The sequence below is a fragment of the Talpa occidentalis genome, unplaced genomic scaffold, assembly GCF_014898055.3.
Source record: "Talpa occidentalis isolate TD23 unplaced genomic scaffold, MPIMG_talOcc4v2.1 talOcc4.2, whole genome shotgun sequence".
Classification (NCBI taxonomy): domain Eukaryota; kingdom Metazoa; phylum Chordata; class Mammalia; order Eulipotyphla; family Talpidae; genus Talpa; species Talpa occidentalis.
The window spans coordinates 15,596,123-15,622,158 of NW_023602073.1; the positions used below are offsets into that span (position 1 = coordinate 15,596,123).

The window sequence follows — 26,036 nt, forward strand, 5'->3', positions numbered from 1 at the left end:
TGTTGGTGAGCATGTGGCTAAGGGAATATGCTAAAGTCTTTGAGTTTATCCTGAGTTTCTTATGACAAAGAAACTGAGCCAATGTGTCCAATTCTTGGAAGCGGGTGTTGCCTCGTTACTCCAGGCCGCAGGCAGGGGCTCAAGGCTGCAGACTGCTCCTTCCCGCTGTCCTCCCCCATTGTCTCTGCCCTCCCATACCTGCTCTCTGAGCATGATGGAAATGTGTGGGGTTGGCTGTTTTTACATGTTGCTAACATTCTGAGTGCCTGTTTTAGTGAGATGCACATGCTGGGTCTGATGAAGGTACTACGTGGAGATTAAAATAAGTTTTCCCAACTTCCAACACAAAGTCTGACTTATATCCAATTTCTGATTTTACTACTAAGATAACAAGTTACACCACTCACCTGGACCTCAGTTGCTAAAGCGTAATATTGAGGCTGTGTTCTCAGGCAGTTGCGAGAAGTGCTCAGGCACAAAGCTCGAGTCATAAAACAAGACATGGGCCTTTGGGTGTGGTTAATTCCAAGATTTATTTATTCATTTATACAAGAACTGGGGTACAGGCCAGAGGCGTGGGAGGGTGAGAAGATTCAACAGAGATGGAGCGGGGAACAGAACAGGCAGACTGACGAAATACACTGCTGAGGGGAGCAGCGGGCGCCACGGAGAGATCTGCTCGCCATGTGGGACCCTTGCTGGCTGGCCGGAATTGAATCGGTGCTGCAGAGGCTGCCAACAGCTTCACAGCACTGCACTGAACTGCCTGCCCCACCAGGGGAGGCCCCTCAACAAGTTTTTAAAATTCCAAGTTAAACTCCTATCAGTGAAAACTAAGGAACAGGAAATAAAAGTACAGGAATGGAATTAATGGCTGATGAGACATTGCAAAACAATTTCTAGTTTTCCCTCTATTTTTCATTACAGTTTGCAAAGAATTACTAGTTTTTAATTTCCTTATCTGAAGGACTATCAATTTTCTTTGTTGTTATTCAGAATCTAAATGCTGACGGGAACAGCATTTCCTGTGAGCACTTTATACTTGGCCTGCCCGGAGGAGGGAGACCATCCCTAAGTTAGGTCTGCAGGACCCTAGAGGGGAGATGAGCTCGGGGACGGTCTGAGTGCATCCAGAGCGGGAAGGTGGGGTCTCTCACTTTCTAGTGCTCTGAGACTCCAGAAGTGGGTCCAGACACTTGGCCTCTGGGAATAACAACCAACACTGGGGTTTCCTGTGTAGCGGAGGCAAGAAAGTCTTTTCCTTTACTCATCATAGGCTCTTTAGGGAGGGCCTTACATGGTCAACTAATAAAAGAGAGATTAGGGAAAAGAGGTTGTAAATGTGCTGTGATGTTAAGTGTTCAACAGGCGCACTATAAAGTCTTTTGTGCTAAAGTTACAGTGCCCGTGTGTGCAGGGGAAGCTCTCTTCTCCCTGCCCCTGCTCAGATGAGCCCCCTTGGATGACAAGTCCCAGTAGCCCCCGAACCAGACTTCCTAACAAGAGGCACTGCTGGGAACGAGGGGTGCTGAGTGGCCCCCTGGGTCTATATCACACAGAAGCAGGCGGCCCCTCTCCCTCTTTCTTCTTCCCCTTCAACTTGCCCCATGGACTTGGAGGGGAGGTGCCTGGAAGACACACCTGGTGACAGATTCCTGCGAGGCTGCGCCTCCTCCTTGGCAGACACAATGGCAGTCGTTACCTTGATGTGCTGTATTTTCCATGTTCCTCCCCCCTCTCTATCCCAGGTCTCTGGGAACTGCGAGCTCCTTCCTGTGGTTCCTCCACAGAAGAAACATGCAGCAGGCTTTTGGGTCAACCCTGTTTGGCAGTATACCCCATGAAGACACGGGTTATACTCTTAAGAATATCCTTTCTTGTCTTTTTTCTCTATGCACATTCATTCTAGTAAATATTTTCCACACTGCCAGTGTTCTTTGCTTTTGTGCAACATATAAATGCACCCTGTTTAGAGCATGCATGTCCTAATAGGTTGGGGCCAATGGGTAACCCTCAGTCACACATAACACCACAAGTCACCAAACTAAGACTTAGTGTGTATGTTTACTGCAGTTTTAGTCTCTCCAGGAACTTAACCTGACCCAGTCAGTCTGTTATATCCAAAACAGGGAACTGCCTGGACGACACCTCCCTGCCCTGGGAAAGATCACCTTGCCAGAAACAAGCCACTTTCCTCATCTCCTCCCCTCCTGTCTACACAGCTTCCATTTTGTACAGTTGCGGGGCGCTCTCTGCCAGTTCATGGGATGTTGCCCAACACATGAATTCCTTCATAGATCAAAGAGGTGCTTAATTTTACTAGAATGCATTTTTTAAAGATATTACTGGCACAGAGCTCCAAAAAGATCTTTAATTTCCTTTGTGAGGAGAGCCCTAGAAGCAGCTTTTCTATTTTAATACTTAGTCTTTGACCATGGCTCCTGACACAGCTGCTGAATCCCTAGATTCTCCTTGCTGATGCAGGATTTTCTGTTTTAATGAGGTGACTTGATGGGCTTTCAGATATTCAGGATGGAGGCTGCTCACATCAAATGTAAAGAGAGAAGAACCTTGGAACTTTCAACCTCAAACACCCCCACACTCCAGGAGAGACGAAGTGCTAGAAACTGAGTTAAGTGATCAAGCTTTTAGAATGACGTCTATGGAAAGAGACATAATATGGGGGCTTAGGATGGACGCTGGTTATTTCCACTTTGGGGCTAGTTCAAATGATTCCACTGTGAACAGTGTTGTACAAGATTTTGTGTGATGATGGTCAAATTTGAAGCTTTGTGCCTAGAGGTAGAATTGCCACTTCCAGTGGTAACTTGTTCAACTTTTTAAGGAACTGTCTGTTTTCCCAAGAAGCTACAACATTGTATGTGCTCACACGCCTGTATAACATTCCAATTTTATTGTGGGTATTTTTAAATGTAACTATGCTAATGATGTTAAGTGCTATCGCATTGAGGTTTTCTTTTCTTCTGGCTTTTGCATTTTCCTAATGAGTGGTGATGGTGACACCTTCATGGCTAATTGTGTGTCATTTTGGAATAATTTCTATTCACTTACATTGCCCATTTTAGCTGGGTTATTTGTATTTTGGTTTGTAATAACTTCTGTATGCTAATTACAGTTCTAGGTATGTCCCTTATCAGCCTAATAATTTTAGAAACTTTCTGTCATTCTCTGAGTTGTCTGTTTACATTCTTGATGGAGTCCTATGAAGCTCACCTCAGTATCCTTGTTATATTGCACTTTTATTACTTGTGTTTTGGGTGTCATCCAGATAACCACTGGGAAACTAAGGGAACAAGAGTTTTTCCTTCTCTTTTCTTCCAAAAGGTTTTAATCATTTAGATTTTTGGTTCATTTTGGGGACTCCAGTGATCTGTCCACTCTGGTTCTTTGAATTCTCCATCCTACACTCCTCATACACAAAGGGGAAGCACTGAGGGAGGGGCTCTTTCTGGCATCCCCTGAGCTGTCTCAGCACATCGCACACATCACCTGAAGCAGTGGGCTCTCCCTACTTTCGGGACTTGTTTCTGAAGGCTCACCAACCCTCTCAGCCCTGAGCTCTGCATAATCCCCTCCCTTACACAGCAGGTGCCAGGGGGGCAGTGGTCACAGGACAGACCCTGTCATGAGCTTGTCTTTGTCTGGCTGCTGCTGTGGGGATGGTTGATCCCCTGTGGGGATCGCCTTTCCTGGTCCTTTGACAAGACAGCCCAGGAGGAGCTGTGCCTGGGGGCAGAGTTGCATTCAGGACAGTGATCTGGTAGAGGGAGATGCAAGGAGTTATTTTGGGATCAGGGACCCAGGGACACATTCTCCCTCTGTCTGTGAGCTATATGCCTCAGGAGCTGGTGTAGCCAGTCCCTGTGTGGGGCCTGCCTGCAGGCTATGCCAGGATAATATGAATCTTCAGATGTGAAATGGCAGAGACTAGGGAGCACCCAGGAGAATGCAGAGACTGAGAGATTCTCAGAGACTGAGAAGCTGGGCCACCATTGGAACCAGCAGCTTCTGAGCCTGAGCAGCTGGTCACCCTTGTCTGGGTTGTTCCTCAGCTCTTCTGCAGGTCAGCCACCTTGACAGAGCCCCTAGGGCATTCAGATCAGCACCAAGCAAAACACCTGTCCCAGGATCCAGCCAGGGGCTCTAGAACCCCAGTCACTGCCTGGCTCCGCTTCACCCTATCAGCCCCTCAGCCTCTGCAGAAGTACTTTCTTTTACAAATACCTATTGTGCGATTATCAGAAATGCCTCTTCCATCCTAGGCTATCAAGATGGCAAGGGACTATGCTGCCTGCCTCCCAGCACCCAGGCTTGCAGCCTCCCTGCCTTCTCATCTGCTCCCCTCCTTAAGCATTAAAGGCCTGTCAGATCTACCTAGGACTCCAGATTCCTTTCCCCCTCCTGAATAACAATGAACCTGGCTGGTGATGCCAGTTTCAGGACTTCTCCCAAATCTATCTGGCCCCGCCCCCAGGCAGTTACTTTCTGAGTTGACACAAGGGAAAGGAAACCACATGCAGGAGCCCAGAAGTGGAGCTGCAGGGGGACTAGCAGCGATTTTGTTGCTGACTGCTCTGTGAGGAAGGGAGGATTGAAGAAGTCCAGGCCAAGGTTTGCTCTGGGGTGGAATGTGAGTTCCTTATCTGCCTGTCTGTAGGGGTGTGTGTGTGCACAGGGGTGTATGTTCCCGCGTGGGTGTGGTCCCTGGCAATAAGGAGCTCACTGGAACCTGACAATGGTCAGGACATTGCTTTCCAGCTCTCTCCCTCTGCTTTCTCTTTCCCAGGCACAGTGCCACATCTCAAATGAGGGTGTGAAGTCAGCAAGAGCAGAAACTTGGGGTTCAGAGGAAGGGCATTCCCAGGAGCACAACCCCAGGCATAAGGAAGGCTGGTGCAGCCCCTGGGAGAAATCCCCTCCGTGGGAGAGCAGTCTGCAGAGACCTGCTCTGGCTCTGAGGGTAGTCCGGAAAATAGGGGAAATAATCTATCCAGTTCCTTGTGTTGGATCTGCTTTTAGTCCAGGCTCTGTGAGTGCAGAGGAAAGGTCTCTCACTACCTCCCTCAGCTCCTCCCCACACACTCCCAGCAAAGGGAGGGCAATAGGGCTGGGAGCCTGAGCAGCTGCTGCTGTGGGGAAGGGCAGACCCTCTTCTCTGGTCCCTGCTCCTCTGTCTCCAGCTCTCAGTCCTCACTGGTGGACACTGGAGGGTCCAGGACAAGGACCCCACAGTGGACAGGCCTTGCCCTCTGCTTCCTGCCTCCCCACATTCTGATTCTGCAAATTCCCTCTGCCTCAGGCACCCTGACCTTGTCCTGGGAGATCTGTCCTCCCCTGGAGGGAGACAGTCACCTCCCTTGTGCCCAGGGCCTCTGCTCCCAGCACCAACTCCTTCTCTTGCCACCTTCTGCAGCTCTCCCGTTGGAGTATGGTCTCCACATAAACTGGATTAACCTGGAGCCCTTTTTCTCTGAGAGTTTTAGTGAGTCTTGAGGACCAGATGTGGGGGTGTGAGGAGAGTCAAGTGTCACTGACACCATGCACTCTGCCCCCAAACCATTTACCTCTGTTGCTGGCAGGACAAGGGGCTGACTCCTCTGAAGTTCATTTGACACAGAGAGACTATCACTCTCCCTCCCTGACTTCTCTTCTCTCCTACAATTCTTGCTAGCAAACCTGTCTGCTTCTCTATCTCTCCTACTACCTGATCAAAGAACACTTTCTGCCATGAGGGAATGTTATTCACTTGGATATGGTGGGACTATTGGCAGGTATGAAGCATTGAATAATGGCTGGTAGGACTCAAACATTGAATTTAAATGTTATTATTGAATTTTAATCTAAACTGAATGGGGCAAATGTGACTGGGTTCAACTTATTCTACCACATGAGGTGGTGTCTCCAGAGAGCCTTCAACACCTGGGCAGGCACAGAGGCTCATGTGAAGCTTAATTCTTCACTTGGAAAATCCTGTCTGATCCATCTCTGCCTATAGGTAATTTCAAGAAGAATCATGGCCTCAGTCCCAGGGATCAGGAAGATGAGGGAGGAAGCCACGTGCTCCATCTGCCAGCAGCTGATGAAGGAGCCCGTGAGCGTCAACTGTGGGCACAGCTTCTGCCGTGGGTGCATAAGCAGCTACATTGGTCAGAGACTCGGTCTTGGGTTATTTGGGACGATGCATTCCTTGTGTTCCTTGTGTGGAACATCAATTCAAAGGGAGAGTCTCCGACCCAACAAGCCGTTGGAAAAACTCATTGAGCGCATCAAGGAGCTGGAGCGTGAGAGGCTGTGTGAGGAACACGGGGAGCGGCTCCACCTTTTCTGTGAGGATGACGAGCAGCTCATCTGCTGGCGCTGTGAGCGCTTCTCCCAGCACAGAGGACACCGCACGGCTCTAGCGGAGGACGTGTGTTTAGGCTACAAGGTGAGTGAGTGGCCAAACCTTTCAGCAAGTGCTTCCTCTTATGTTGCACATTTTTATGAAATTAGTTAGTCCGAATACCAAGATTGTGACCCTAAAGAGTTTTTATCATCACGTTATTTTCTGAATAGTAGCTTATTATGACCCCAGTGAGTCAGGTCCTGGTTATTTATGCCAAACTTCAAGGTTGGTCAGAACCCATTCCTGTAAGAACTTCCTGTAATGAACTTCTCCTGGACAATACATTGTGCTCTTTGCCAACCTGCCTCGTTCATGGACTCACCTCGAATATATAATTGGAGACACCACAACATGCAAGAGTACAGGAAATCATCTGATCCCATAGGTCCGAATCACTAACTGTTAGATAGTCTCCAGTCTACAAGGAGTGAGAAAAGGAACACAGGCTGCCTCATGTCCCTTGGTGTGGGTGGTGAGGAGGGGCACCAAAGGGCCTGAATGGGTATAGGGGGAGACTGCCCAGAAGTGAGTCCTGACAGGAAAATATAAATAACCTTGTGTGGAGAGAAAACGGGATTCCACTCAGGTGGACCACCTGTCACAGCAGTTTGCCTGACATTCTAGTACCTTGTCAGGCGGTGTGTGCTGGGATCGGCAGTTGAGGGCATGAGAAAGGAAGTCAAGGAAAGAACCTGAGTGTCACTCAGAGTCTACTGGTCCACAGTTGAGATTCATTTGTGGAGGGAAAGATCAGGCTGACATATAAAAGAACATTCTGCGTGCAAAAATAAACATCAAGGAGTAAAATCAAAGTTAGTCCTCCAAGAAAAGGGGATGGAAACAGGCTTTAGCAAGGGTTAAGAAGGACAGTTAAAGGTTTTCAAAATAATTGGTGTGTGATGAAGCATTGAGAGAGGTTCAGTCACCTCCTAAGTTTCTCACTCAGTAGCTCTGATTAAGGCTGCCCTTTGCTGTGCAGGAATGAAGAAGTGGGATTCATTCCTCCTCTGCCCTTGTTGACGTTTGAAGGAAACATCACCAGTCGGGCTCTGTGTCCCCTCATCCTTGAGGTGCCTGTGTCTTGTGTGAAGGTTCAGGATCTTGTGTCAGGGCTTGTCAGCCCTGAGCACCATCAGAGCACTCACCTCCTCCTATAACCCCATGAGCAGCTCATCACTGTAAAGGAGCAGATCCCATAACTTTCCCACTAAATAGTAAAAAATAAAGCAACCCAAGCTGATGGATGTACCTCAGGAGTCAGATTGTGGAGGTCAAAATCTAGCAAGAGTTTCAGTTCCTACTAGATGGGATCTGTGAGCAACTTAGTTATTACCTTCGTGACTTGGTTTCCCCATCTGTCAGTGGAGATTGCATTGTCCCCTCCCAGCCCACACACACACACAGCGGAGGTTGTCATAAGCTGTAAGTACATTCTTGATGTAGAGTTGAGAATAGCACTGGGCTTATAGCAAGAGCAAATCAGTCTTTTGTTAGCTAGATTCCTCACACTTTCTTGAGAGCACTGTGTTGTTATGAGCATATTTAAGAGTTTGCAGAGAGCAGGAATAATTCTTTACTGTGGACCACGACTAGCAGTTTAGTAAGCTTCAGATTGCTTCTCTTGAACATGTGAGAAAGTGTTTGAAAAGTAACCCTACAGCTGAATGTGGACACTAAATACTGTAAGTTGCTGTCATGACACTGTTCTTCAGGTGATACAGGGCTGTCCCTCCATGACCTGGTTCTGTAACTTCAGCTGCCATCCTAGGCTCTCCTTCCTGACTCACCATAAGATGTAAAATATCCCACGTTTATCATACACTCTGTAGTGTTTATTACTGGTCCAACACATTATTTTATAAAACATACTGTTAGGTTATTATAATCCTGTTCTATATGCAACATGACCCTGGAAGGTTGTAGTGGTGGTTGTATTTCAGGCTCTGGGTCAGCGGATGAGCTGGGAATTACATCTCAGTCACCTTTCAGTGATGGCCCCTTGGGCAGGTTACTGCTCCCTTCCTAAGCCTCCACTTCTACAGCACAGAAAGATGTTACAATCCTAGAAACGCCTCGTGTCACCTAGAGGATCGGTTATGTTACAGCCCTCATAATTTTGTCCTTTGTTAAGGCCTGAAAATATATTCAATGTTAATTATTTATTGGCAGTTGCACCCTGTAGGTGCCAAGTGAAGGTTTGTGAAATTGACTAGTCGTAACTCAGCCCTTTTTCCTTCAGGAGAAGCTCCAGGAAGTTGTGACAAAACTGAAAGCACAGAAAGATACATGTAAGAGTGCAAAGTTGTTCACGAGAGACCAAATAACCAAATGGGAGGTAAGAATTTGAGTTTATTGACCCCAAGTTATTTTCCTTCCTTGAATTTAAAGAGAGGAGGTAACTGGGAAAGTATTAGATAGTTCATTCTCTGTCCACCAGAGCACAGATCAAACTCCAGAAGAATCCATTTTTTTTTAGTTTTAATACTACTAGTTCTCTATACCCATGAGAATTTATCTCCATTTTCTTCAACCTTTCAATAATAGTTGCCTAGTTGTCCTGTGCCTCTGTCAGGAGACGAGAGTTGGTATGTCTGCTTACCTGGAACCCAGAACTTGACTGGATTTCTATTTTTAACAACTTAACCTTTGAAGGCCTCCACCTGCTGGCATAGGCAAATTTATCATACTATAGTTTCTGAACTTAAGCTGCCAGGTTTAGAAACCACCTTTGGGAGGCTGAAAATAGAATCACTGCAGGTGCGATTTTATTACTCAAACTTGCAGAGCTCATGAGGAGGCTCAGAACTGCTGTAAGAATGCACTTGAGGGCCTCCCCTGGTGGCGCGGCGGTAGAGCGCTGGGCTGGGAAGCTGCTGCAGCCTGCTCAGTGCTGGTTTGATCCCCTGCCGCTGGCAAGGGTCCCACATGGCCGCTGGTGAGGATCCCACCTGGCGTGCAGACCTCTCCTGCTTCCCGCTGCTACCCTCAGTATGTATGTATGTACCCTCAGTATGTATTTCAGTACATCTGCCTGTTCTGCTCCCCACTCTGGCTCTGGTGAATCCTCTCACTCTCCCGCACTTCTGACTGTACCCAGTGCTTGTATAAATAAATAAATAAATCTTAAAAACAAAAATAGAATGCACTTGCACTACAGACTTGGGGTTTCGCACAATATCATGGTCAAACAAGGTATGAATAGAGAAAGCACCCATGGAAACTGCAATTCTATATCTCCCAAATGAAAACTGAGTCCTTCAGGGTGGGTCATTTGGTTTCTGTCAGTCTTAGCCATAACGATGATAGTGAATCCTCTCTTGGTGGATAATTATTTCTGGAATCTATGATCAAAACCTGTCAGCTAAATTGTACCCCTGCTGAGGCTGAGAATCATAGACTCTTCTACCAGCCTGGACATCTTAAATTCAGGATTGGTTATATTTATTACAAGCCTCTGTTTGAAGATTCACATTTACCTTCTAACATCCCCTTAAACCCTTGGTTTTATCTCTATAAATGATCAATTATTTGACCTTGGCCTATTTCCATGTGTGTGTATGATTTAGCTTCCTGCCCCACGTTCTCCTGCAACTTGACTAAGGAAGAAGGAAATCAATTAGATCACCATAGACAGTTGAGTAAACCTCTCCCACACTTCGGTGCCTGCTCTCAGGCTTGACATACAGCGGGGAAGTGGACATTCAAATGATGTAGGGGATAATAATATCACAGCAACTGAGCATGTTTCCTGGTGTGTGTGGGTGCGTTAAAATAAACGTAACATTGGGGCCTCCCTGGTGGCACAGGGGGTTAAGACGCAACCTATGAAACTACTCACAGCCACTGCAGCACAAGTTTGATCCTCGGCCAGGGAGCCACCCACATGGTGCAGCAGACCTTTCCTGACTCTCCTGCTGCTCCCCTTAGCAGTGTATTTCAGTAGATCCACCTGTTCTGTTCCCCACTCTGCCTCTCCTCTGGTGAATCCTCTCATACCTCTGGCCTGTACTCCAGTTCCTATATGCATAAATAAATCAATCTTTAAAGAAATAGAAAATAAAAATGCTGCTTTAACACTTTGTGAGTGTAGGTTCATCAGTGCTTTTACACTATTGTGCAACCATTTTCACTCTATCTGCAGAACTTTTTCATTGTTCCCACCTGGATCTCTGCACCCATTAAGCAATACCCATTGCTCTCTCTTCAAAACTCCTGGTAACAGGGGCCTCCCTGGTGGTTAAGGGGTTAAAGTCTCAGCACTATAAAGCTGTCTCCAGCCACAGCAGCATGAGTTCAATCCCCAGCCAGGGAGCTAGCCCACATAGGGCACAGCAGACCTCTCCTGTCTTTCCCGCTACCCCCCTTAGTAGGGTATTTAAGTAGATCTGCCTGTTCTGCTCCCCACTCTGTCTCTGGTGAATCTTCTCACCCCCACACTTCCACCCTCCATCTCAGTTTTTGAATACTAAATAAATAAAAATAAATCTTTAAGAAAAACCACTCCTGATAACCATCACTCTACTTTCTATGCCTGAATTTGATTAGGTACCTCATGTTAGAATAACATTGCAATGTGTGTCTGACTTGCTTCACTTACCATGTCTTCAAGGATTCATCCTTGAACATATATGGAGTTTCTCCTTCCCAAGGCCAACAGATTTCAAACTGTGATATCACATTTTTGACTCATCCATACATAAACATTTGGTTTGTTTTCCCCTTCTGAACACACTTTCTGTATTTTAGGAGAACATAGAGCTTCAAAAACAGAAAATCCAGTCTGACTTTGAGAATCTCATCAACTTCCTGTCAGAGGAGAAGATGTACCATCTATGAAGACTGGAGAAGGAGAAAGAACAGACTCTGGACAAACTGTGGAAGAATAATAACTGTCTGAAAGAGCAGAGCCAGGAACTCAAGAACCACATCCTGCAACTGGAGGAGAAATGCCAGGGCTCAGCCCAGAACTTGCTACAGGTGAGCTGTGCCCGGGAGGACATAGAACAGGGATCTGTTGCTGGGATGTTACCAGGGACAGGGTGAGGAAGCATGGGGCATCTGGCACAGCCCTTCTGCCTCATTCAAAAGAGCACACAGGTGTTGGGAAGTTAAAGGAAGATTTCTTTTAGTACACATCTGTATGCGCAGAGAGGCCTCTGCTGTCTGGAGGGTAATGTCAGACACTACAGCTCCCTCCAGCCTCTACACAGAAGACAACAGACTTCAACACGCTGGCAGCTGATGTCCTAGGAGACTGGGGTGGGCTCATCCTCCTGGGAGTGCCTGGGTATCTCAGGCTGGGGTCACTCTTTACTTCTTTATAGCCCCACATAATAGACACCATGAAATATGAGTGTCTGGCACTCACCTCTCACCTTTGTCTCTGCAGGGTTTAAAAGACACCTTAAGCAGGTAAGTGCTGAATGAATACAGTGGGAAAGTGGGCTGGGTGTATAGAGCTGAATAGAATTTCCCACTAAAAGTGTCCTTGGTCTCTGCTTCTTCTAGGAGTTCCGCAGTGAAGCTGAAAGTACCAAAGCCTGTCTCTTTGAAACTTCCTGCTGTCTGCAATGTTTCTGAGCTTTACTTTGACATGAGGAAAATATTGAGGCACTACCAAGGTATGGAAAGTCAAGAATTTCTTCAGTGCTAAAGATGGCAGGGACATTAAGAGGTAACCAAGTTGACCCATTGTTCATGGACAGATTCACAACCAGAGAGGTGATTTAGTTGTTTCAATGGAGCTGTCACCTCCTCCGTACCAGGACGCTCCAGGCCTTACACAGGACTTAATGATGCTGCAGACGCCTCAAATGCCTGTTTCCATTTATTAGCTGTGTCATCGAAGGAAAATCATTTTTCATTCTACCCTATGCAAAAAAATGAAAATACTAACAGTTCCCACTTTGATGGATTGTCATGAAAATTGAAAGCATTGACATGTAGGAAGTGTTTCCAAGAGTTTTTAACTGTTAACCTCAGCGCAATGCAAGAAAGGTGATTATTGAGAACAGGGTGTGTATGGTTTTAGGGCCTGATCTTGATGCCCCCATGAATGTCAGAATTGGAATGAAAACCAGTTTTACCAACACCGAAGCATGAGCTGCCTGCTGGCTCTTGGCTCTCTTCTTCAGTACTTGTCATATCTGTAATCCCTTATCCACAATTATAAAATTGGAATACCTCTAAATACTAAACTCTTTTAATAATTCATCTGACTGCAAAATGAGACCACATCTGAAATGTTAGATTGGTCTTCTTAAAAGAGCTTTTTTTTTTTTCTGTTTTATTTATTTGTGCGTAGAAGAACTGGGATATAGACCAAAGGCGCACAGGGTGAGGGGATTCACCAGAGACAGTGAGGAGCAGAACAGGCAGATTGAGTGACAAACAGTGCTAAGGGGAGCAGCAGGCAAGACAGGAGAGGTCTGCTGAGCCACATGTGGGTTAGCTCCGTGGCCAGGGATCAAACTCAGGCTGTAGGGGTGACAGCACTGAGACTAACCCCAAGGCCAACAGGGAGGCCCTCTTTAAAGTGTTTAAGCTTTTCCCATCTTCAATTACTTTTATGCCTCCCTGATCTATCCATTATGAAGAGAAGCATGTTAAAATGTTTCATGATGGTTATAGAGCTTCATATTTCACCTTGCAGTTTGATGATTTTTTGCATTGTTTGTTTTGAGATGACATTACCAGTACTTGTGTTTGGACTTGTGTTTTTTCCTAGTGACCTGCATACTTCTAAGGTGATTCTTTTCTACCCTCACTTAATAGAGTGTGATATCATTGTATAACATAACATTGTGTAACCTTCCTATGTCTGTTTATTACTAGTGCTGCTTACAAATAAATGTGGGCGGAGTATTAAGAATCCAGTTGATATCTTCTCTTTCAGTATATTTCGCTTTCCAACCTCAGAATATTTTAATCTGTCCACTTGGGTTTTCCTGTATTGTTCAGATAACGTGAATTGAAATAGCAAACTTCTATGAATCAGGATGAAATATGGGCTGACTAAAGAGAGTTGACTAAAGGAGTTATTTCAAAGATGTGTGTTAGGATAGCAAATAAGGACAAGTGAAGGCCCCAGGACTAGGAGTAGGTAGGGAGCCATCCTCTGTCCTGGGCTCAAGTGCTGGGAGAAGGGGGGGCAGGGATAGCAGAGAGTGTCCAGAGGCAGAGGAATGGAGGCCCCCACCCAAGTCACAGCCAGTGGGGTACAATTAATCTTATCTCTTGTCTCTGCTTCTGTTTGCCTGGGTCTCCTCTAGTGCTTCCCATTGGCTAAAGCAAACACAGGTCAGAATAGAGGGATCCTGGCTGATGTGTCCACAGGGGTCTGCTTTAGTGAATAGAGCAGGTAGGGAAGGTGGGGAGAGACCTCCACTGAAAACAAAGGTGTCAGCACAGCAGATGTTTCTATACTTGATTTCTCTTATCACCACCATCCAAGCAACCAGTGTTTAACGAGTATCTCTGCGGAGGCTGGCTTTTCGGTAGAGCATTCCATTACCACTTTGTCTTTTTTAAATTGTATTCTGGCCAGAATCACACTTAAATTTATAGTATTATTTTTCTGTTTTACTTGACTCTTCAGATCATTATTGTGTCTTAGTGTACCACCTTATACTCACGCCTGTGGATCATTATCTGAAGCATGAAAGAAAAGCTTATCCTTACAAGCCATTGGACTAAAATGTGTCCTGAGGCCTGGGTAACATACTGGGGCTGTAATACCAAGCTATGCTATGAGCTCTGTTGTTCTCTTGTTGATCCTGAGAGTTGGTGATTGTTTCGTAGAGATGGGAAGGGATCTTTGTGCCCCAGTATTCCATGGTACTTAGTGGTCCTACTTGGGAGAGTCCCTCTGGGAGAGGAAAGTCACCTTGTCCACTCTGGGCAGTTCTGGTCCTTGCCGTCTCTGAGTGACTAAGATGGCGATGATGCTGGTAAGGGTGGTGGTTGTGATGGGGTTGATGTCACTACTACCACTTATTGATCGCTTACATATATCACAAATTTCACCAAGAACTAAGTATATATTAGCCAATCAATTCTTCCCACCATTCTTTATGACAGATAGGACGATTTCTGCTTTAGTTTTCACCTTCTCAAAACTGATTCACAGAACTAGTAAGACAAAGTTTGCATTTGAGCACAGACTGGTTTTACTTCAAGTAAAGTATATTCTCTTCACCACCAAAATGTCTTTTCTTTTTTCAGTCAGTGTGACTCTGAATCCCGATACACCTCATCCTGAACTAATTCTGTCTGAGGATCGGAGACAGGTGACCCGTGGCAGCCCCCAGAAGAAGCATCCCGATTCTAGGAGATTTAGTGTGTTACCCTGTGTCCTGGCCTGTGAGGGCTTCACCTCAGGGAGATGTTACTTTGAAGTGGACGTGGGAGACGGAATGCAGTGGGATATAGGAGTTTGCCTGGGAAATGTACCCAAGAACGCTGACGTGACACTGATGCCTCAGTCTGGATTCTGGGCCATCAGACTCAGCAACAGGAACTGCTATGAAGCTCTTACCTCTCCCCCAACTTCCCTTTGTCTGAGGGAGAAGCCCACGGTCGTGGGACTTTTTCTAGACTGTGAGGCCGGACTTGTACACTTTTATAATGTGACAACTGGCTCCCACATCTTCACCTTTGAGAAATTCGTCCTCTGTGATACTATCTGGCCCTTTTTCCAGGTTTATCATAGTTCACCTTTGTTCCTGCCTCCTGCAGAGAAATAAGTAAGTACAGGAGCCAAGTCTTTTTGTTTAAACATCACAGGTAATATAAAATCCCGTGAAGGCAGTAATCAGATGTTTACTTCACTGCTCGTTCCCTTCACCTGTAATAGTACTGAGCACACAACGGAGTTTTAATAAATCTGCATTGACTGATGCACGTATAGACTCTAAAACACGGCAGATGATAGTCATGATTATAAATTGTCCTCTCCATCCCTCCTCAGTGGGTTCAGATTTGGGTTTACAAGACTTGTTGGTGTAAAAGCAGGGTGACAGTAATCTAGAGGCCTGCATTCTCCCAGTTTGAAACCATTTCACTCACATGTGGGGATGACGGGATGCTGCAGATGTCTGTCAGCCACCTAAGAAATCCAAAATGGGGCCTTCCTGGTGGTGCAAGGAGTTAAGACATAACCTATGAAGCTATCTGCAGTCACTGTAGCTCGAATTCCATCCCAGGCCAGGGAGCAACCCACACGAAGCAGCAGACCTCTACTGTCTCGCCTGCTGCTCCCCTCAGGAGTGTATTTCAGTCAATCTCCCTGTTCTGTTCCCCACTCTGTCTCTGGTGAATCCTCTCATCCCCCACACCTCTGGCCTGTGCTCCAGCTCTTGTATGCATAAATAAATAAATCTTTTAAAAAAAATCCAAAATGGCTATAATTCTAATAGCGTCGTTGTTAATGTAACTGAAGTAATTATCACTGTGAAGCAAATTTAAGTTTAGTGAAAGGGATATTTATGATACAGATTAGAGTCAAACTGAGGACGGGCCCTGGAGACCAGCATCAGATTTCCTTGAGTGACTGACTGGTCACTTATCGGAAGTTTCTGGCCTAGATTTGTACATGGAACTTATATGCGCAGAAAGTTCATAACTGTTTTTTCTTACTAAAGGTGAGAAGACATCTACATAATTTCCAACCATTTTGTTAACTAAAGGAGTCTGGTTTCTAACAACCTCAGTTCATAGATAAAGGAGAGGGCCTCCCCTGGCAGCGCAGTGGTTGAGAGTGGGCTGCGAGGCTGCCCACAGCTTCTGCAGCGCCTGTTAGATCCCCGGCCGCTGGGGAGGGTCCCACACGGCACGACAGACCTCTCCTGCTGCTGCACGCAGCTCCCCTCTGCAGTGTATTTCATCCATCAGACTCTGCCAGGAGAATGGCTACATGGCCCTTACCTCTCCCCTAACTTCCCTTCCATTGAGGGAGCAGCCCCTGCTGGTGGGAGTTTTTCTGGACTGTGAGGCTGGGCTTGTGTCCTTTTACAACATGAACACTGGCTCCCACATCTTCACCTTCCCAAGGGCCTCCTTCTCTGGTACTCTTCGGCCTTATTTCCAGGTTAATCATTCTTCTCCTTTGTTCCTCCCTCCACCCCTGGAGTCAATTTAAAAGAATCTCTTTTGTTGCCCATCATAGAAATATAACGTCAGTCCTATTAGGACAGGACTTGGTCTGTTTTGTCATTTGCTGTTTCCCTTTACCTGGACCAGCGCTGAGTTCTCAGTGGACACTCAGTGAATGTGCCATGACTGCTGGACACAGCCACTGTGCAGACAGCACAGAAGATCAGCCTGACCTGCGGGGAAGCGAGAGAACAGCAGGGTCATCCCTTGTGCTCTCCCTCGTCACTGGGTCAGATCTCTGAGCTGCCAGGGGCCTGGTCTCACGCTGGGTGTCTGGCCATTTCATTTCATGTGAAGTTTTCACGCCTCATCAATGTTGTCATTTGGGCCAGTAATTGCTTCCGTTTATGGACAAACCATCCCACTGTATGGATGTCACGCACTGTGTGTGCCTGTTCATCAAAATATGGACATTGGTTGTTTCCACTTTGGGGCGAGTTCAAATGATGCCACTGTGAACAATGTTGTACACGTTTTTGTGTGATTATGTTTAAATTTGGAGGTTTGTACCTAGGAGTAGAATTGCCACTTCCTGTAGTAACTTGTTCAACTTTTGAAGGAACTGTCTGTTTTCCAAAGAAGCTGCAACATTGTATTTGCTCACATGGCATGTATGACATTCCAATTTCTCTACATTTTATTGTAGGTATTTTTCAAGGTAACTATGCTAATGGATGTTAAGTGCTGTCTCCTTGAAATTTTCTTTCTTCTGGCTTTTGCATTTTCCTAATGACTGGTGATGGTGAAACTTTCATGGTTAATTGTGTGTCTTTTTGGAATTATCTCTATTCACATGATTTTTAGTTGGATTATTTGTATTTTGGTTTGCAATAACTTTTTGTGCTAATCACAGTTCCAGATATGTCCCTTATCAGCCTAATAATTTTAGAAACTTTCTGTCATTCTCTGAGTTCTCTTTTTACATTCTTGATGGAGTCCTAAGAAGCTCAACTCGGTATCCTTGTTATATTGAACTTTTATTATTTGTGTTTTGGGTGTCATCCAGATAACCACTGGGAACTCAAGGGAACAAGAGTTTTTCCCTCTCTTTTCTTCCAAAAGGTTTTAACCATTTCAGTTCTTACATTTAGATCTTTGGTTCTTTTTGGGAACTCCAGCGATCTGTCCACTTTGGTTCTTTGAATTCCTCCATCCCACACTCCCCATACACAGGAGGGGATGCACCAAGGGAGGGACTTTCTCTGGCCTCTCCTGAGCTGCCTCAGCACATCACACACATCACCTGAGCCCTGGGCTCTCCCCACTTAGGAGACATATCTCTGAAGGCTCTTCTGCGTCCCCCACCCCTCTCAGCCCTGAGCTCTGCATGATTCCCTCCTTCACACAGCAGGTGCCAGGGGGGCAGTGGTCACAGGACACACCCTGTCATGAGCTTGTCTTTGTCTGGCTGCTGCTGTGTGGGGGTAGTTGATCCCCTGTGGGGTCCCTCATCTCCTTTCCTGGTCCTTTGACAAGACAGCTCAGAATGAGCTGGCCTGGGTGCCCAGTTGCATTCAGGACAGTGACCTGGTAGAGGGAGATGCAAGGAGTGATCTTGGGATCGGGGACCCAGGGACACATTCTCCCTCTGTCTGTGAGATGGGTGCCTCAAGAGCTGGTATTGCCAGTCCCTGTGTAGGGCCTGCCCGCAGGCTGTGCCAGGATAAGATAAATCTTCAGGTGTGAAATGGCAGAGACTAGGGAGCACCCAGGTGTTTGCAGGACTGAGAGATTCCTCCTGGGAGGTAAAAGGTCCATGCAGGAGGCAGGAATACAAAAGTCCACCAGGAAGCCCACCCGGGAACAGGAATGTGGAAGCCTGCCTAGAGGATTCAGACAATGAACCTCCCTCACCCTACAAATGTTTTCTCAGATAAAGAAACTCCCCCCGCCCTACAAACTTTCTCCCACCTTACGAACCCAGTCTCCCACCTGAGCTCTCTTCACCCTATAAAAGCCTGCCTCCCCCGGCAACGTGAGTGGCTTCAGTGACCTCCACCTTGGGGCCGTGAGGTCCGCCTGGGGTGCAATAAATTTTCCCTTCCTTTGAGAAACTTAGCCTGGCTCTCCCTTTCTTTACCGCGCTGAACCTTTCATCTTGGTGCCACAAACCTGGGAAGGCCGTGTCCCCTGGCGCCGGGGTCGCCTTCCTGTCCCTGGGACCTCTCCTCTCCATTGCAGATGCCTCACACCCACCACTGGCCTTGATCCTTGGGGTAAGTCACCTGCCTGACTCTCCTTCCTGGGAGGCCCTCGCCTCTGGCTATCCAGCTCCTCTCCTGACCCCCTAACTCGGTTGGCTGTTCCGTAAACCATGGGCCCACGTCAGCCGACTCCCATTACATCTAGACCCTGGGTTTGGGGAAACGCCCGTCCAGACTAGGTGCCCACATCCTAGGCCACAACCGAGGGGTGGAGATGTCCCCCTTGCTTGTCTGCCCCCGTTCCGAAGGCCAGGACCGAATCGGGGGACGCCGCGATTCGGGGCCTGTGCCCCCGTTGGCCAGATCAGGTTTGTGGGACGCTGTGTCCTGACTCTGTGCCCCCGTTAGTTGGGAAAAGAGCCGACTTAGTCATGGGGTCCGCAAATTCCAAGCCGAGCCAGGCCACCCCACTGGGATACCTTCTCTCAAACCTCAGTCCATTGGGACTTAGGCCAGATAACGCCCTAAGCTTCTCGTCTTTTAGGGCAACACTGCATGGCCTCAGTATCGATTGGACAATGGCTTCCACTGGCCTGAGCTGACACTTTTGACTTCTCGGTCCTTACAGACCTAAAGAGTTCTGTCACCGCAATGGAAAATGGTCAGAGATCCTTTAGGGCCAGGCTGTCTTTCTCTTGTGCTCCGCCCCTCCCCCCTCCTGAAAACCTGCCAGACTTTCTAAGTCTCGAGACTCCTCTCACTCTTCGCCCTCTCCAGACCCCTCTTCAACATTCTCTGATCCTCTAGATTCTCAGTCTTCACCTCCTTCAGCTCCCCAATCCAGCCCCTGCCCTCCCCACTTCCTTTTCACCTCTTAGCCGCCACACCCTCTCTCTTGCTGGGACTGGCTGAAGGAGCAGTTAGAGTCCATGTTCCTTTCTCTCCTTCAGATCTCTCCCAGATTAAAAAGCGTCTTGGCTTTTTCACTAACAGTCCCACTACCTACACCAAAAAATTTCATTATCTTACCCAAGCCTATGACCTTACAAGTCATTATTTGCATGTTATCTTCTCTTCCACCCTAACCTCTGACAAAATGGACCGTGTTTTAGGTCTGCCCAAGACCATGCAGATCAGGTGCATTTGACTGACACAACCATGCCCCCAGGCTCTGAAGTGGTTCCCCGCCCAGAGCCAGGGTGGGATTACCAGACTGACAGACACGGCCCCTGGGGCAAAGCTCACCAAAAAAAAAAAAAAAAAAAAAAAAACAAAAGGGTCCTCAAACCCCTATCCGGGATCTGCTGAACATGGGCTTTACTGTATTTAACAACGGAGAGGAACGGGACAGGGCAGAGGGGGAACTCCGTAGTCGCCAGAAGGCTGAGCTTCAAGCTCAGGCCCTAGTAGCTGCCTTGAGACCGCCAGGCCCTGCTCTTCCGATGACCGCAGCGCCTGCCGCCCGACAGAGGACGACAATGGGCCCCATGGGCCCCAACCAACCACTGCCGGGAGCCTGCTTCAAATATGGCCGAGAAGGCCACTGGTCCAGACAATGCCCAAACCGCTGCCCTCCGCCAGGACCATGCCCCATCTAAAAAGTCCAGGGTCACTGGAAAAGTGACCGTCCATCCACGCCTGGCTGTGGTGGGCCAGTCCTTCCGGCCCCTGCAACTCTTGCCACCGGCGGTCTTGGGTTTGGCGGCTGAGGACTGAAGAGGCCTGGACTCGTCAACTGCAATAACCTTCGAGGAGCCCAGGGTTACGCTCAAGGTAGCAGGTAAACCCATCTCCTTTGTGGTTGACATGGGGGCTGCCTTCTCTGTCCTCTACTCCTATTCCGGTCAAGTTTATCCTTCTCAGGCCTTGGTTACGGGTGTTGACGGCCTTCCTCCTCAGCCCAGGACCACTGGTCCGCTCTTTCCTAGTCATGCCTTCTTGCCCTACACCACTCCTGGTTCGCAACCTCCTGCCCAAACTCTGGGCTACTCATGGTTCCAAGACCCTAGCGCTGCTGTCACCCTCCCACTGCTCCACACATCTCCTATTCCTTCTCCTAATCCTTCTCCAAACATCTCCTAATCCTCCTCAGGACTACCTACTGGCCCGCTGTCTCCTTCCACTGTTAACCCCCTGGTCTGCAATATCTCTATCCTGATTGTTGCCATGCATTGTACCCCAGTTCTCATTTGCCTTAAGGATCCCTCTTTTCCCTCTCACCCCCAGTTTTCAATTTCCCTCACTCACCGTCAGGGTCTAAAACCCATCATCCAACTGTTATAGGGCAGCCCCGATACTGAACGGGTTGCCTGGCTGTGGGTCATCACCCGCGCGCTTACAAGGGACTTATTAATAATACTCCACTACAGGCACACACAAAAGGTTAATAAAAGGTTTATTTACAAGGGAAAAGGAAATTAGGAAAATTTACAACTCAGGGAGAAAATAGGGAAATAAAGTCTTTAATGTGTCCTACCCGAGCCGGCGACCTGGAAACCCAAAGTCACTCTCCGAGCTGGCTGGACGTTGCGAGCTGGTGGAGAGCCAAAATGGGGGAACCCCCCAAAGCCTACGTGTCTGGCTTTATACCCACCTGGCTGCTTAACCCCACCCTCAGGTCCCAGCCACCTTCCCTTGGGTGGTGATGGGATTTGGAGTTCCCAGTGTCTTTGGCTTTGGCCTGGGGTGGGGGTGGAGTCCAAAAAGCCTGCATGGAATTAGCTTTAGGACAGCCTTTTCCCCCTAACACAACGACTCCTGGGAAAGGGACCCCTTGGTCATATCAACCCGCCCTGTAATACTCCCATCCTCCCTGCTGAAAAGCCTGATGGTTCTTATTGCCTCGTTCAAGACCTTCGCCTCATTAACGAAACAGTGGTGCCTATCCATCCCGCAGTGCCAAACCCTACCCCCTTCTATCTCATATACTGTCTTCTACCACACGCTTCTCTGTACTTCACCTCAAAGATACTTCTTTTTTACCATCCCTCTGGATCCTCAATGTTACTTCCTATTTGCTTGTCCTTGGGAAAATCTGGACACACACACCTCCCAGCAACTGGCCTGGACAGTCCTGCCTCAGGGTTTCCGGGACAGCCCTCATGTGTTCGGTCAGGCACTAGCGAGTGATCTCTCGTCATGTTATACTCCACCCAGCACTCTCCTCCAGTGTGTTGCTGACTCCTCCTCTGCAGCCCTTCTCTGCCACCATCTCAGCAACACACTGCACAACTCCTCACCTCCCTGTGCTCAAAACAACACCATGTCTCCCCGTCCAAAGCCCAACTTTCAGTTCCCACAGTCGTCTATCTGGGTCTTCCACTAACTCCTTCTGTTATAGGGCAGGGAGAGGGGCAGCCCAAACCCCGCAAACCTGCCTGTTTTAAATGGGTTCTGCCATTCGCCGCATCAACACAAAACATATGAGACTTTAATGGGAAGGAACTTTAATAAAACTAGGAAACAATACAGGTAAGGCAAAGAGTCTAGTTTCTAAATGAAGCACCCAGAGTTACCCGTCCCCTCGTGGGTAAAAGTCCATCCATATGGGATCGGCCCAGAGCAAGGCCCCAAAGCCTGCCACAAGTCTAAAGCATCTTCCAGTGGGGACCCACAGAAAAGGGTCACAAACAACCGGACAAGCCCGGAAGGAAAAGAGCAAAATCAACATCAAGATAAAAGCTGCCATGGTCACCTCCCCACGGGTCTCACCCACATCTGTGTCACCCAGTCCACGACCAAAAGACAAGCGCAGTTTCTTCACGTGTCTCTAGGCTCCATGCGCCTCCTCCAGGTCTCCTGGCTCCATCCTGCTCCTTCCTTCCTCAGTCTCTTCTGCAGCTTCTTCTCTCCCTGCTCAGCTCCACCCTCCCTTGGGTGGGGCAGGGAACCTGGAACTTCCCCCTTTCCTGGGGACCACCCTGTTACACTTCCTCCAAACAGCTGACAGTGGACTGCAAACAGGCCATCCGGGAACTTCCCTCCCCTGAATTGGCAGAACAAATCCTTCCCTTCCTAGGTTTGGTTGGATTCTTCCGTCATTGGATCCCGATTTTTGCTTTCCCAGCCAAGCCACTGTACTGGGCAGCAAAAGCCTCCCTGAAGGCCCTCTCCAATCCCCCGGGGAGGTCCGCGGGGCCTTCCTTTTACTCAGAAATACCTTATTAAGGCGCCTGTCCTTGCCCTTCCTGATGCAGAAAAGCCTTTCCTCCTAGTCACAGAGGAACGTCGAGGTATTGTGGCAGGGGGCATTTCCAACCTCTCAGGCCAGCCCTGCATCCTGTCGTTTATCTCTCCAAGCAGATGGATCCCGCCGTCAGGGGCTGGCAACCCTGCCCTAGAGCCCCAGTGAGGCAGCTCTGCTCTCCTGGGATCCCTCAAACTTACTCTGGGAAGACCCATCCAAGCACATTCCTCGCACCGCCTTCAGGACCTCCTGTCTCACGGATCGCTATCCACCCTTACTCCTTCCCGCTTACAGGACTTCCATGTGTTCTTTATCGAAAACCCTCTGGTGAGTCTCAGTCAAATTCTCTCAACTCAGCCCCTCTCCTGCTTGTCTCTGGCCCCCTTCTGCCGCTCATTCGTGTCCTGAAATCCTGAAAAAATGCAAACCTCCAGACTGGGTTTAACTGACTCCCTTTGTCAGATGCCTACTGGACTCCGTAGAGGGCAGCTCTTGCGGAGATGCCCAAGGTCAGCGGAGGGCTGCCTGTGCCATTGTTACCATCAATCAGGCAATCGACACAGGAAAACTGCCCGGAAGAACCACCTCCCAAAAGGCAAAACTCATAGCACTTAACCAGGGCCCTTACCCTCAGCAAACATAATAAAGTCAACATCTATACAGATTCAAAATATACCTTCCTTATTGCTCCCAGTCATGCTGCAATTTGGCAGGAAAGGGGGTTCCTCTCCACCAAGGGGTCCCCCACCCTTAACGCTGTGGCTGGCTCGCAACAGTTAGCTATGCTATTTCAGATCCTTGGGACCAACGTTGGGTACAGGGAGTCCAAGACTCAGGGTACACCGGCTGGCATTCCTACCCAGTGGCAACATTGTCTATCTCAAGGGACTATGTCCCGACACAAAATGCCACAGTCCAAGTCTCCCAGGACATCCTCCATTTGGAACAAGTCCTATATAATTAGGTAACATCATCAGAAAAGACCGAGACACCCTCAACCTGGATTCAAATAATCCAAAACGCTATAACCTTCCTAAATGACGCTTCTGGGACTCACACCTCCTCTTGTTTCCTCTGCGCTTCCCTTCAGAGGCCTCTACTGCCGGCAGTTCCAATTAATCTCAATACCATTATGACCAAGATAACGGACGCTGCTTGCCAGACTCCTCAACTCTCAGTCCCCCTATGGGACTCCAATCACAGCTGCCCCTGCTAGCAAACTGACGTCCTTGCCAGCTTTCATTCCTGCACTTCTAACATTTCGGTTAAGGAATAGATATCTCCTTAGAAAAAACCTCTGTCTTTAGCGTCATTACAAAGACAGGTCACCTCCTGGCACAGACCGCTCTCCAAAACGGGCAGGCTCTGGACCTGTTAACGTCTGATAAGGGGGGCACCTGTCTGTATCTCAGGGAAGAATGTTATTACTAGTAAAAGCGGGGGCTCCAACTCTCCGCTGACATGGTTTCAAAATCCTGTAGTGTCACGGCTCCTCCCACTCTTGGGGCCAATATTAATGATACCCTTATTTTTTCTTTTCACTCCTTGCCTCCTAAATTTCACACAGGCTCGCGTTCGGGAAATGTCTCGGACCACCTTGAACCAACTCCTTCTCCACCTGTATTCTCGCATCCCTGCAGAAGACCCTCATCACCAGGCCTGAGCCTCTCTCTTGGTCTTCGCCCCCTTCCAGCAGGAAGTAGCCAAAGAAAGCACCATGGCCCCTTTTCCTATCAACAAAAGGCTGGTATGAAAGGTCCATGCAGGAGGCTGGAATGCAAAAACCCACCAGGTAGCCCACCTGGGATCAGGAATGCTGAAGCCTGCCTGGAGGATTCAGACAATGAACCTCCCCCGCCCTACAAATCTTTTCTCAGACAAAGAAACTCCCCCCCCACTACAAAATTTTTCCCGCCATACTGTTGTAGAGCAGCCCCGATATTGAGCGGATTGCCTGGCTGTGGGTCCTCACCCGCACGCTTAAAAGAGACTTATTAATACTCCAATACTGACATACAAAAAAGGTTAATAAAAGGTTTATTTACAAGGGAAAAGGAAATAAGGAAAATGTACAACTCAGGGAGAAAATAGGGAAATAAAGTCTTTAATGTGTCCTACCCGATCCATCGACCTGGAAACCCAAAGGCACTTTCAAAGCTGGCTGGACACTGCGAGCTGGTGGAGAGCCAAAATGGGGGACCCCTGCAAAGCCCACGTGTCTGCCTTATATCAACCTGGCTGCTTAACCCCACCCTCAGGTCCCAGCCACCTTCCCTTTGGTGGGGATGGGATTTGGAGTTCCCAGTGTCTTTGGCTTTGGCCTGGGGTGAGGGTGGAGTCCACAAAGCCTGTATGGAATTAGCTTTAGGACATCCTTTTCCCCCTAACAATACCAACCCTGTTTCCCACCTGACCTCTTCTCACCCTATAAAAGCCTGCCTCCCCCTGACAACGTACACAGCTTCACTGACCCCCCACCTTGGGTCCCTGAGGTCCGCCCTGGGCACAATAAATTTTCCCTCCTTTGAGAAATTTAGCCTGGCTCTCCTTTTCTTTACTGCGCCAAACCTTTCAGGAGGGAAGAGAGGAGACTGGGCCACCACTGGAACCAGCAGCTTCTGAGCCTGAGTAGCTGGACACCCTTGGCTGGGTTGTTCCTCAGCTCTTCTGCAGGTCAGCCACCCTGACAGACCCCCTAGGGCATTCAGATCAGCACCAAGCAAAGCACCTGACCCAGGATCCAGCCAGGGGCTCTAGAACCCCAGTCACTGCCTGGCTTTGCCCACCCGACCAGCCCCTCAGCCTCTGCAGAAGTACTTTCTTTTACAAATACCTATTGTGTGATTATCAGAAATGCCTCTTCCATCCTGGGCTATCAGTATGGCAAGGGACTATGCTGCCTGCCCCCAGCACCCAGGCTTGCAGCCTCCCTGCCTGCTGAGCTGCTCCCCTGCTTAAGCATTAAAGGCCTGTCAGATCTACCTAGGGCTCCAAATTCCTTTCCCCCTCCTGAATAACAATGAACCTGGCTGGTGCTGCCAGTTTCAGGACTTCTCCCAAATCTATCTGGCCCCGCCCCCAGGCAGTTACTTTCTGAGTTGACACCAGGGAAAGGAAACCACATGCAGGAGCCCGGAAGTGGAGCTGC

At 48.2% G+C, this 26,036-nt stretch overlaps 1 pseudogene; it reads left to right on the forward strand.

Annotated features, from left to right (window-relative positions):
• The first annotated feature begins 6,029 nt into the window (after positions 1–6,029).
• Positions 6,030–15,273, forward strand: LOC119251726 (E3 ubiquitin-protein ligase TRIM38-like; annotated as a pseudogene).
• Positions 15,274–26,036: the final 10,763 nt, after the last annotated feature.